This window comes from Trichosurus vulpecula, chromosome 8 (genome assembly GCF_011100635.1).
Source record: "Trichosurus vulpecula isolate mTriVul1 chromosome 8, mTriVul1.pri, whole genome shotgun sequence".
Taxonomy (NCBI): Eukaryota; Metazoa; Chordata; class Mammalia; order Diprotodontia; family Phalangeridae; genus Trichosurus; species Trichosurus vulpecula.
The window spans coordinates 137314345-137328009 of NC_050580.1; the positions used below are offsets into that span (position 1 = coordinate 137314345).

General features: G+C 37.4%; 1 protein-coding gene across 3 annotated transcripts in view; it reads left to right on the forward strand.

The window, feature by feature from the left end:
- LRRC28 (leucine rich repeat containing 28) overlaps positions 1-13665 on the forward strand; it is a 185714-nt gene that overhangs the window by 78245 nt on the left and 93804 nt on the right. The gene's annotated exons all lie outside the window — the stretch shown is intronic.

Consider the following 13665-nt stretch of genomic DNA (forward strand, 5'->3'; position numbering starts at 1 on the left):
TTGGTGAGTTATCGATGATTGTTTTATTAAACTGTCAGTTTAAATTATGAATATAGAAATGCAGACATAGTATTTGAAAGAAATGTAGATAATTCCTGGAAATTTTACTTAAAACTAGTTTCTTTATCAAATGTTCTATAGTGAATATCAGAATGAATCATATATCCACATAGAGCTGTTTCTCTGTCTGCTTACTAGTTTTATAATTATTTTCTTTCCACAGTTCTGTGTCACTTCCTGCCTGTTGAGAGGCTTTTGAAAGCCCCTTTGTTAATGCAATATGGTATTTCTTAGAGTACTACAAAGATTCATAACACCACAGCACTTTGGCAGCAAAAAACAATATTACTACTTTGTAGTGCTATTTTGTAGGCCAAAAAATTTACTAGTCTGGAAGCTTGTTTTCTTTTCCCTAAAGGAAATTTATTTTTATGTATAGACTACTCTATTTCACTAATACTGTCAGGCAAGTTTCTATAATACTTATGTTTGGTAGGAAATATATAAGTGCTGAAATTTTCTTTAACACAAAAGAGTACATGAACTTCTTGGCAACATAGATTCATAACAAATATGTGATAATATGTCTCTTAAATCTTGTTTTTTATTGTGTACTTCACCATAAAAACTGAAATGTATAAGTAATTAGGAAAACAAGAGTGTTTTTATACATGACTTAAAAATTCTTAAATTTTTTAGGACTATAGTTTATACAATTGCTATTAGGCAAGTAAAATACATTTAAAGTAAAAATTTATCAAAATTAAAAAATGAGTTTAGTTTAGCATATTTCATGCTAAATAACTCTAAAGTACCTTGTAAGCTATTTATATAATATTTAATACATTTGGAATCTTTAATTTATTAGCATATTGGTAAAAAATGCATGGTGATTTAAGGAGGCTGCAAATTATTACCAATGAAGACTTGTCCTTAAGAATTAGTGTAAAAGGCACCATCAAGGACATTTATGTCCAGAAAAGGAGTTCAACTCATTTTGTAGGGAGAGAAAGGGATATAAGTGATCACTCTCCACTGGCATTCTGGTAATGGTATCCATGAACTACTAAAAGACCCAGGAAAATCCTCCAGAGAATTGGAGAAAGTATTATTTATGGAAGGATGTGGATAAGAATTGTATAAACTGTGATAAAAGTTGCATCAAAGTATTGAAGAAAAGTGATGTTATATCACTTTTAGGAACACATAACTTAGAAACAAAGCACCAACAGTAAAGTTCTCATAATAATATTAGAAAAAAATTTCTTATGTCATCACAAGACAGGACTTTGATTCAGTAAATATCAATTGAGCATCTATTACAGAGTTTTCTAGAATCCAGTTACAAAACAAAAGTCAAGATAGCTGTTGATGGTTTGGGATGCAATGGATGATCTTGGCATCTTCAATTTCTAACCAAGTTCTAAGCTCTCCATAGCACATGCTTCAGCTGCTTTCATGCCTGTGGTTGTGTTTCTACTCTGCTATGCATGGGTGTGAAGAAAGGCAAGATGTATAAACAATTCAGAGTTATAAAATAGGGGCAATCTATCAAAAGCAAGTTTCAGTCTTTTATGACCTGTGCAAACTGAGATAGTTCCAAGGTAAAATTAAGCATAGCAGAGTAGAAGCACCACCACACTCGAAGTCTAGAGAACTAGGTTTAAGTCCCAGTTGTGACATTTACTTGCCATATAACTTGGGAAAGTCATTTAACATCTGAACCTCAGATTCTTCATATGTAAACTGAAAGTTTTGGATTAAATCATCCTTAAGCTCCCTCCATGTCTGGTAGTCATTGATTCTTTGATGGGGTATATGAGTGTTCAGGGAAGACTAGTACCTCTTGTGTGAGGGCTGCCTAGTCCTTTTCAGGGTTTCTTTCCACCTTTGGTGTATATACCTGGTCACCTAACTCTCACCTGTGGCTCCAAGAAGCTATATATAACATGCACAGCAGCCACACCCTGGTAAACTTTTTCAGCAGATGGGGCTAGACCAGGTTGAAAGTAACCAATGGGCCTCACACCCTTTGGTGAGTTAGAGGATGTCTGCCCCAAGCATGTGAAGACTTCCCCAGTAGAATGGCAGATGAGAACAATTTGTTCCAACAGACATGAAGCAGTTGAGCAGGTTCTGTGGAGCACTTATAGCTTGGTGAGAAATTGAAGATGGTGAGGTCATCCACTATATCTCAAACCATCACCAGTCACTTTGACTTTTATCTTGCCCCTGGACTCTGATGACTCTGGAAGAGAGGGTGAGGCCAACGACTTCTCCCAACTCTGCCTCACTTAAATCCACTCACAAGTTGAAATACTCTTTTACGCACCATTTTATCATTTTTACCTACCTCAAAGTCCTGTGGCAGTAGGCGAGTGATGAAGCAGCAGGTGTAGCTATAGTCACAACCCAGCACACAGGCAGTCTAGGACACTGAGTCATCTTCTCATGGGGCTGAAGCACCAGTGGGATTTGGCAGCCCCCTGGGTGTCTGAGCAGCCTTTTTTAAGGACTGCCCTGCTTACCTCCTGGCATGAGAAAGGGGTTAGAAAAGGTGCCCTAAAAATTGTCAGCTTCACCCAGCCTATCCTTGGCTTACTTACCAGAGCAGGCAGGGATCTTAAACCCTGTGATCAAAATACAAAAACAGTACAAGAACATTTATAAGAGATAATTCTACCCACCATTGGTACATGGAATGTGCACATGCTTATGGATAGCATGAAATCCAGTAGACCTAGAAGAGAACAGCTCTTGTTGTGAGAGAACTCAGCAGGTATCACATCCCAATTGCAGCTCTGAGTGAAATAAGGCTGGCAAATGAAAACCAGCTTCCTGAAGTTGGAGCTAGATGTTTTTTCTGGAGTGACCACAGTGATGGAGAGCATTGTAAAGCCGGTTTATGTTTCTTGATCAAGACTAATCTAGTCAACAAGCTTGTATGCCTCCCGAAAGGAGTGAATGATAGGCTCGTCATAATGTTATTGCCACTTGCAAGAAAGTGCCATGCCACCATTATCATTGGGTATGCTCCCATCATGACCAACCCTGATCAGGTCAAAGAAAAATTTAAGACCTGAGACCCTCATCATCAATGTGTCAAAAGAGGACAAGCTTGTAATTGTGTCAGAGTAGGCACAAAATGTTAAAACATGGTATGGAGTCCTTGGGAGGAATGGAGTCAGAAACAGCAACAGCAGTGGTCACTTATTATTGAAGATTTATGTATTTCATGACTTTCTCATCACCAACGCTGTCTTCCACTTACCTAAAAACAATAAAACTTCATGGATGCACCATCACAGAAAACATTGGCATTTAATAAACTATTTCATTGTAAGAAGGAAAAATAGGATGTGAAAGTGACAAAGGCAATGTGTGACACAAGTGCTGAACCGATCATAGACTTATCCTCTCCAAGCTAAACATTCACATTCAACAAATGGCAGCCCCAAGGCAATATGACTAGCAGAAGATTTAATATCAACAGATCAGAGTGCTTGTCTATGCATGAACAGTTTGTTGCTAACTTGGAGGGAAAGCTGAACTAACACATGGTTGGCAACAGTGGAGTAGAAAAGGCATGAACAACTTTCATAGATTTGATGTATAGCACCATATATACTCATCTGGGCCAGAACACTTGCAAACATCAAGATTGGTTTGACAAAAAGAATGAGGAAATTCAGAAGCTGCTAAATGACAAATTAGAACTCCACAGGGTTTGCCAGTAGAATTTCATCATTCTCTAAGAAGGCAGCATTTATCTCAATTAAAATAAAAGTACAAATGAAGCTTAGATAAATACAGAATTCTTGGCTCATTAAGAAGGCAGAAAAAATCAGTTTTATGCTGATAATAACAATCCAAAACACTTTATGGGGCCCAAAGGCTATTTATGGGCCAGAGACCCATGGTGCATCTCAATACTCATAAGGACATGACCTGGAGAGATGGGCCAAACATTTCCATAGAATTCTCTACAGACTGTCATCAAGCAATACTGAAGCCATTCACCATATAGCTCAGGTTGAAGTCAGTCCCTCTTTAGCTGAACTTCCAACTGAAGAAGAGGTTTTGAATGCCATTAAACTTCTCTCATGTGTCAAAGCGCCTGATGCTGATTCTATTTCAGCTGAGGTTTACAAGGCAGGGTGTACTTATACCAAAAACTGACTGAAATCTTCCAGGTTATATAGCAGCCCAGGAGTTCAAGGATGCCTTCATTATCCATCTCTATAAAGGAAAGGGAATGAAGATGGCGGCTGGTAAGCAGGGACTAGAGTGAGCTCCGTACCGAGTCCCTCCAAAAACCTATAAAAAAAATGGCTCTGAACCAATTCTAGAACGGCAGAACCCACAGAACAGCAGAGGGAAGCAGGGCTCCAGCCCAGGACAGCCTGGATGGTCTCTGGGTGAGGTCTATTCCACACGGAGCTGGGAGCTGGGAGCGGGTGCTGGGAACGGAGTGGAGCCAGAGCCCAGCCTGAGTGGCGTGGAACAACCAAACTTGGAATCGGCGGATGGGGCCCCTAGTGCCCTGATATGTGAGCTGCGGCAGTTACCAGACCCCTCGACCCACAAACACCAAAGACTGCGGAGAAGGTTAGTGGGAAAAGCTGCGGGAGTGGAGGAGTTCGCTGTTCGGCTTCCAGCCCCGGGGTCATCGGAGGTTGGGCAGCTACAGTTGCTGCTGCTTCTGGCCCCAGGCCCACCTGGTGGGAGGGATTAGTGGCAGATCAGAGCAGGAGTGCAAAAGCCTGCTGAAGATCTAAGCCCAGCCCGGGCTGGGGGTTCTTGGGGAAGGAGTAGTGCGGGTCTGACAGAGCTGGCACCTCCCCCCGAAATGTGGAACATAGAACTCGTTAGTCTACAAGCAGTCATACCCCACTGAGAACTCAAGGGTCAAGTTAGTTGGTTGGGAATATGGCCAGGCAGCGAAAACGCACCGAGATTCAGTCTCAGACTTTGGATTCTTTCTTTGGTGACAAAGAAGACCAAACATACAGCCTAAAGAAGACAACAAAGTCATAGAGCCTACAACAAAGCCTCCAAGAAAAACATGAACTGGTCCCAGGCCATAGAAGAACTCAAAAAGGATTTGGAAAAGCAAGTTAGAGAAGTAGAGGAAAAATTGGGAAGAGAAATGAAAAGGATGCAAGAAAACCATGAAAAACAAGTCAATGACTTGCTAAAGGAGACCCAAAAAAATACCGAAAAATACACTGAAGAAAACAACACCTTAAAAAACAGACTAACTCAAATGGCAAAAGAGCTCCAAAAAGCCAATGAGGAGAAGAATGCCTTGAAAGGCAGAATTAGCCAATTAGCCAAAATTAGCCAATATGGAAAAGGAGGTCCAAAAGACCACTGAAGAAAATGCTACCTTAAAAATTAGATTGGAGCAAGTGGAAGCTAGTGACTTTATGAGAAATCAGGATATTATAAAACAGAACTAAGGAATGAAAAAATGGAAGACAATGTGAAATATCTCACTGGAAAAACCACTGACCTGGAAAATAGATCCAGGAGAGATAATTTAAAATTATTGGACTACCTGAAAGCCATGATCAAAAAAAGAGCCTAGATACCATCTTTCAAGAAATCATCAAGGAGAACTGCCCTGATATTCTAGAGCCACAGGGCAAAATAGAAATTGAAAGAATCCATCGATCGCCTCCTCAAATAGATCCCAAAAAGAAATCTCCTAGGAATATTGTCGCCAAATTCCAGAGCTCCCAGATCAAAGAGAAAATACTGCAAGCAGCCAGAAAGAAACAATTTGAGTATTGTGGAAACCCAATCAGAATAACCCAAGATCTGGCAGCTTCTACATTAAGAGATCGAAGGGCTTGGAATGCGATATTCCGGAGGTCAATGGAGCTAGGATTAAACCTAGAATCACCTACCAGCAAACTGAGTATCATGTTCCAAGGAAAAATATAGACTTTCAATAAATAGAGGACTTTCAAGTTTTCTCAGTGAAAGACCAGAACTGAATAGAAAATTTGACTTACAAACACAAGAATCAAGAGAAGCATGAAAAGGTAATCAAGAAACGGAAATTGCAAGGGACTTACTAAAGTTGAACTGTTTTGTTTACATTTTACATGGAAAGATGATGTGTATGATTCATGAGACCTTAGTATTAGGGTAGTTGAAGGGAATATGCATATATATATATATATATATATGTTTATGTATATATATAAGTGAATGTGTATGTATGTATATATCTATGTGTATATGTATGTATGTGTATGTATGTATGTATATATGTGTTTATATATATATATATATGTGTGTGTGTAAAAGAGAGAGAGCAGACACAGGGTGAGTTGAAGATGAAGGGAAGATATCTAAAAGTAATAAATGAAATTAAGGGATGAGAGCAACATACTGAGAGAGGGAGATAGGGAGAGATAGAATGGGGTGGATTATCTCGCATAAAGGTGGCAAGAGGAAGCAGTTCTGTGGGAGGAGGGGAGAGGGCAGGTGAGGGGGGAATGAGTGAACCTTGCTCTCATCAGATTAGGCCTGAGGGGGAATACCATACATACTCAGTTGGGTATCTTACCCCACAGGAAAGAAGAGGGAGGAAGATAAAAAAAATAAAAGGAGGGGGGGATGATGGAGGGGAGGGCAGATGGGGGTGGAGGTAATCAAAACAAACACTTGGAAAGGGGACAGGGTCAAGGGAGAAAATTCAGTAAAGGGGGATGGGTTGGGAAGGAGCAAAATGTAGTTAGCCTTTCACAACATGAGTATTGTGGAAGGGTTATACATAATGATACATGTGTGGCCTAGGTTGAATTGCTCGACTTCTTAGGGAGGGTGGGTGGGAAGGGAAGAGGGGAGAGAATTTGGAACTCAAAGTTTTAAAATCAGATGTTCAAAAAAAAAAGTTTTTGCATGCAACTAAAAAATAAGATACACAGGCAATGGGGTGTAGAAATTTATCTTGCCCTACAAGAAAGGAAGGGAAAAGGGGATGAGAGGGGAGGGGAGTGATAGAGGGGAGGGCTGACTGGGGAACAGGGCAACCAGAATATATGCCATCTTGGAGTGGTGGGGAGGGGTAGAAATGGGGAGAAAATTTGTAATTCAACTGTTGTGAAAATCAATGCTGAAACCAAATATGTTAAATAAATAAATTTAAATTAAAAAAAAATAAAAGAAAGGGAATCAAGCTGTCATGTGACATAACAGGGTGGGGAGTGTCTGTCTGTAAGTCGTTCCTGGCAAAATTCTTCCCAGAGCCCTCCTTGATAGATGATCTTTCACCTGGATGTGGTCATCTACTCAAGAGCCATTGTGGCTTCAGAAAGGGCTAAGGAATGGTTAATATGGTGTTTTCTGCCCAACAGGAGAAATGCCAGGAGCAGAACAGAGGTCTGTGGACAATGTTTGTCAATCTGCCCAAGGACTTTGATACTGTCAGTCATGACGGCTTGTGGAAGATCATGTTAAAATTTGTTTGCCCAGAGAAGTTCATTAGTATCATATGCCAGTTCTACAATGGCTTGCTTACAGGGGTTCTGAATAATAGATGATGCTCTCATGCTTTCTAGTCACCAGTGGAGTAAAGCAGGGATGTGTGCTTACTCCCATGCTTTTTAGCATAATGTTTTCAGCAATGTTGTCAGACACCTTCAACGAAGACAAAAATAACATCAAGGTCAGCTACCACACTGAAAGTAAATTATTTAAATTGAAAAGTCTACAAGACAAGACTAAAGTGAAGAGAGAGGTTGGCGTGCAATGTTTGTTTGCAGATGATTGTGCACTCAGTGCAGCCTCGAGGCTGAGACGCAACAGAGTATGAATTGATTCTCTGCCACTAGTGCTAATTTTGGCCTGACAATTAACACAAAGAAAACAGAGGTTCTCCACCAGCCTCCACAGTATCCATACATGGAAACCATAGGTATAGCAATGAAAAAAATGTGAATGCTGTAGATAGTTTACTTACCTTGGTAGTATACTTTGCTAAGGATGGTCCATGTAAGATGCTGAGGTTGATGCTGCACTGCCAGAGCTAGCTTAGTTTTTAGGAAGCTCCAAAGGAAAGTGTGGGAGAGAAGAGGTATTAGACTGCCTACCAACATGAATGTCTACAGAGCCATCGTGTTGACATTGTGAGGTCTGTGAAACCTGGACAATCTACCAGCACCCTGCCAGAAAACTGAATTGCTTGCTATTTGAATTGTCTTAGGAAGGTTCTTTCTAAAGATCACCTGGCAAGAGAAGGTACCAGACACTGAGGTCCTTTCTTGAGCTGAACTTCCAAGCATTCAAATTCTACTGCAAAGAGTGCAACTCCACTATGTTGACAACAATTCCAGCCATGTTGTTTGAATTCAAATGTACATTTGCCTAAAAGACTATTTTATAGAGAATTCACACAAGGCAACTTACACAAGACAAGTACTTATATGAAGGTCAGAAAAAGTGATACGAGGACATTCTAAAGGTCTCTCTGAAGACTTTGCAATCCGTTGTTAGAAATGAGAGACACTGGCACAGGATTGACCAGCATGGTGTGCTTATATCAAAGAAGGCTCTGTGCTCTGTGAGCAAAGCAGAACTGCAGTAGCTCACAAGAAATGTGAGATGTACAAATTTAGAGACATTTCCACCTCAGATGTTCACACAGACTATTTGTGCCCAACTTGTGGTAAAGCCTTCTGAACTCATATTGGTCTGATCAGCCACAGTTGGACATACTGTACCTTGACCTCAACATAGTGGTGTCATTATGGTCCTCTTTGAGCACCCAACCAACAAACCAGATCTAAGGATTGGGACTGAGGAATATGTCAAAAATAAATCCCAGGTTTCAGCCTATATGACTAGGAAGATAATGGTGCCAATCACTGAAAGAGATAAATTGGGAGAAGTTAAATGGGAGAGCATCAATAAGTTGAGCATATATTAGACACCCATTATGTGGTGGCATTCTCCTATGTGCCAAGGGTATAAGAAGGGGAATAATCCCCGGCTAAAAGGGCAATTTTCAGCAGGTTGTGAAGGACTTTAAATGTCAAAGGAATTTGTAAGAATCCTAGAGGAAATAGGGAGCCACGGGAGTTTACTGAGTGGGTGGAGGGAAGAAGATGAGGGGAAAGGGGAAGCATACATTTGTGCTCAAAGAATATCACATCGCCAACTATATGAATTTGGAATTGTGGAGAGACTTTAGACGTGGAGGCTAATTATTATGTGATTGCAATAGTCCAAGTGAGGAGTGATGAGATCCTGAACTAAACGAATAAGAATTCAGATTTTTTTAAAGCAAACTAAAAATAAAAAAATTTAAAAACCACATACACAGAAAAAAAATATATATTGAAAAACAAAACCCCCAATAATTAAAAAGAAGAACAGTGAGTTGATAAATAAAATTAGGGGGCTGGTTTTTGGTAGAGTATTGAAATAGAAAGGCCATTAGCTAATTTATTCCAAAACAAGAAAGAAGAAAATCAAATTACCAAAATAAAAGGGAATTGACAATAGAGGAAAATAAATGAAATTTAAGAAATGATTATACCACATTATCTGCCAAAAAAACTAAATATAGTGAATTGGATGAATATTTATAAGCATATAAAATAGTGAGATTATCAGAATAAGAAATAGTTAATTTAAACCACCCAGTATCATAAGCAGAAATTGAACAAAATATAAATGAACACACAAGTCTCTAGTGGACTTACAAGTGAATTCTGTCAAAGATTTAAAGAATGTTAACTCTTATAATCCATAAATTGTAAAAATGGAGATAAAGGTACCTTATCAGACTCCCTCCATGAGACAAATATGGTCTTGAACCTAACCCAAAGATGGTGTGTAGAGAAAATTATAGACCAAGATCACTAATGAATATTTATAGAAAAACTAAATAGCATATCAACAAAGAGGCAACAGCATTATCTTCTAAATGTTATATTTACTATAATCAGCTTAGATTCATACCAGGAATTTAGAGATAGTTCAGCTTTAGGAAACTCTGAATGGAGTAAACCATATTATTATAAAAAATAGTCACATGGTTATGTCAATAGATGCAGGAAAAACCTTTAAAAATGTAAGACATTCATGATAATATGTAGGAATAAAGATTTGTTCTTAACATGATAAACAGTATCTGAAGCCAAGAATTAGCATTATTTGCTTGTTTTGTTTTCCACTTAATATTATTTTTTCCAATTACATATAAAATAATTTTCAACATTCTATTTTATGAGATTTTGAGTTCCAATTTTTTTCTCCCTCCTTACCTTCCCTTTCCCCTCCCTAGACAGCAATCTGATATAGACTATACATGTACAATCATATTAAACATATTTCCACATTAGTCATCTTGTGAAAAGGAAAAGACCATAAGAAAGAAAAAGAGAAAAAAATAGTATGTTTTGATCTGTATTCAGACTCCATAGTCCTTCTCTGGATGTGGATAGCATTTTTCATCATTAGTCTTTTAAATTGTCTTAGATCATTGTATTTTAGAGAAGAGTTAAATCTATCAAAGTTGGTCATTGTACAGTGTTGCTGTTACTGTGTACAATGTTCTCCTGGTTCTGCTCACTTCACTCAACATCAGTTCATGTAAGTCTTTCCAGGTTTTTCTGAAATCTGCTGTTCATCATTTCTTATAGCACGATAGTATTCCATTCACTCATGTACCACAACTGTTCAGCCATTCCCCAGTTGATGGATATTCCCTCAATTTCCAATTCTTTGCCACCACAACAAGAGCTGCTACAAATATTTTTGTACACATGGGTCCTTTTCTCTTTTTATGATCTCTTCTGGATACAGACCTAATAGTGATATTGCTGAATCAAAGGGTATGCATAGTTTTATAGCTCTTTGGGCATAGTTTCAAATTGCTCTCCAGAATGGTTGGATCAGTTCACAACTCCACCAACAAGGCATTACTGTTCCCATTGTTCCCACATCTTCTCCGACATTTATCATTTTCCTTTTCTGTCATATTAGCCAATCCTGATAGGTAAGGTGATACCTCAAAGTTGTTTTGATCTGCATTTCTCTAATCAGTAGTGATTTAGAGCATTTTTTCATATGACTATACATAGCTTTAATTTCTTCATCTGAAAACTGCCTCTTCATATCCTTTGACCATTTATCAATTGGAGAATGCCTTGTATTCTTATAAATTTGACTCAGTTCCCTATATATTTTGGAAATGACGCTTTTATTAAAGACACTGGCTGTAAAAATTGTTTCCCAACTTTCTTATTTCCTTCTAATTTGGTTGCATTGGCTCTTTTGTGCAAAAACTCTTAAAGTGATCAAAATTATCCACTTTGCATTTCATATTGTTCTCTATCCCTTGTTTGGTCATAAGTTCTTCCCTTCTCTATAAATCTGACAGGCAAACTATTCCTTGCTCTCCTAATTTGCTTATGGTATTACCCTTTTGTCCAAATCATGTACCCGTTTTGACCTTATCTTGGTATACAGTGGAAGATGTTGGTCCATGCCTAGTTTCCACCATAACATTTTCCAGTTTTCCCAGCAGTTTTTGTCAAATAGTGAGTTCTTATCCCAGAAGCTGAGGTTTTTCAGTTTATCAAACAATAGATTACTATAGTCATTGACTATTGGGTCTCATGTACCTAACCTCTTCCACTGATCCACTACTATATTTCTTAGCCAGTACCAAATGGTTTTGATGATTGCTACTTTATAATACAGTTTAGATCTGACACAGTTAGGCCACTATCTCTTGCATTTCTTCTCATTAATTTCCTTGATATTCTTGACCTTTCGTTCTTCCAGATGGATTCTATAATATTTTTCTAGCCTATAAAATACTTTTTTGGTAGTCTGATTGGTATGGCACTGAATAAGTAAACTATTTAGGTAGAATTGTCATTTTTATTATATTAGATCAACCTACCAATGAGCAGCTAATATTTTTCTAGTTATTTAGACCTGACTTTATTTGTGTTGAAAAGTGTTTTGTGATTGTGTTCATATAGTTCCTGGGTTTGTCTTGGCAAGTAGACTCCCAAATATTTTATATTGTCTACAATTATTTTCAATGGAATTTCTCTTTCTATCTCTTGCTGCTGGGCTTTGTTAGTAATATATAAAAATGCCAGTGATTTATGTGGGTTTATTTAAATCCTGAAACTTTGCTAAGTTGTTAATTATTCCCAGTAGTTTTTCAGTTGATCCTCTAGAATTCCCTAAGTATATCATCAGATCATCTGCAAAGAGTGATAGCTTTGTTTCCTCATTGCCTATTCCAATTCCTTCAATATCGTTTCTTCTTTTATTGCTAAAGCTAATATTATAGTACAATGTGAATAACAGGGTGATGATGGACATCTTATTTCACCCTTGATCTTATTGGGAATGCATCTAGCTTATCCCCATTACATATGATGCTTGTTGATAGTTTTAGATAGATGCTACTTATCATTTTAAGGAAGACTCCATTTATTCCTGTGTTCTCTAGTGTTTTTAATATGAATTGGTGTTGTATTTTGTCAAAAGCTTTTTCTGCAACTATTAAAATAATCATATGATTTCTGCTAATTTTGTTGTTGATACGGTCAATTAAGCTGATAATTTTCTTAATATTGAACCAGCTCTGCCTTCCTGGTATAAATTCCACCTGGTCATAGTGCATTATCCTTGTGATAAGTTGCTATAATCTCTTTGCGAATATTTTATTAAAATTTTTGCATCAATATTTATTAGGGAAATTGATCTATAATTACCTTTCTCTGTTTGGTTCTTCCTAGTTTAGGTATCAGCACCCATATTTGTATCATAAAAAGAATTTGGTAGGACTCCTTCTTCACCTATTTTCCCAAATAGTTTATATAGTACTGGAATTAGTTGTTCTTTAAATGTTTGGTAGAATTCACTTGTAAATCCGTCTGGCCCTGGCAGTTTTTTTTCTTAGGACTTCATTAATGGCTTGTTCAATTTCTTTTCTGAAATAGAATTATTTAAGTTTTTTTCCTTTTCTTTAATCTGGGCAATTTACATTTTTAAAAAATGTTCATCCATTTCACTTAGGTTGTCAGATTTATTGGCATACAGTTGGGCAAAATAGCTCCTAATTATTGTTTAATTTCCTCTTCACTTGTTGGTGAATTCACCCTTTTCATTTTTGATACTGGTAATTTGGTTTTCTTCTTCTTTTTTAAATCAAATAACAAAGGTTTACCTATTTTATTGATTTAAAAAAAACAACTCTTAGTTTATTTGTTAATTCAATGGTTTTCTTAATTTCAGTTTTGTTAATCTCTCCTTTGATTGTCCAAATTTCTAGTCTGGTATTTAATTGGGGATTTTTAATTTGTTCTTTTTCTAGCTTTTTTAGTTGCACGCCCAATTCATTGATCTCCTCTTTCCCTATTTTATTCATGTAAACATTTAGAGACATAAAATTTCCTCTAAGAACTGCTTTGGCTGCATCCCATAAGTTTTGATATGTTTCATTATTATCATTCTCTTGGATGAAGTTATTGATTATTTCTATGATTTGTTGTTTGACCCACACATTCTTTAGGATCAGATTATTTAGTTTCCAGTTAATTTTTACTCTATCTTTCCATGGCCCTTTATTACATGTAATTTTTTGCATTGTGATCTGAGAAGTATGAGTTTAATATTTCT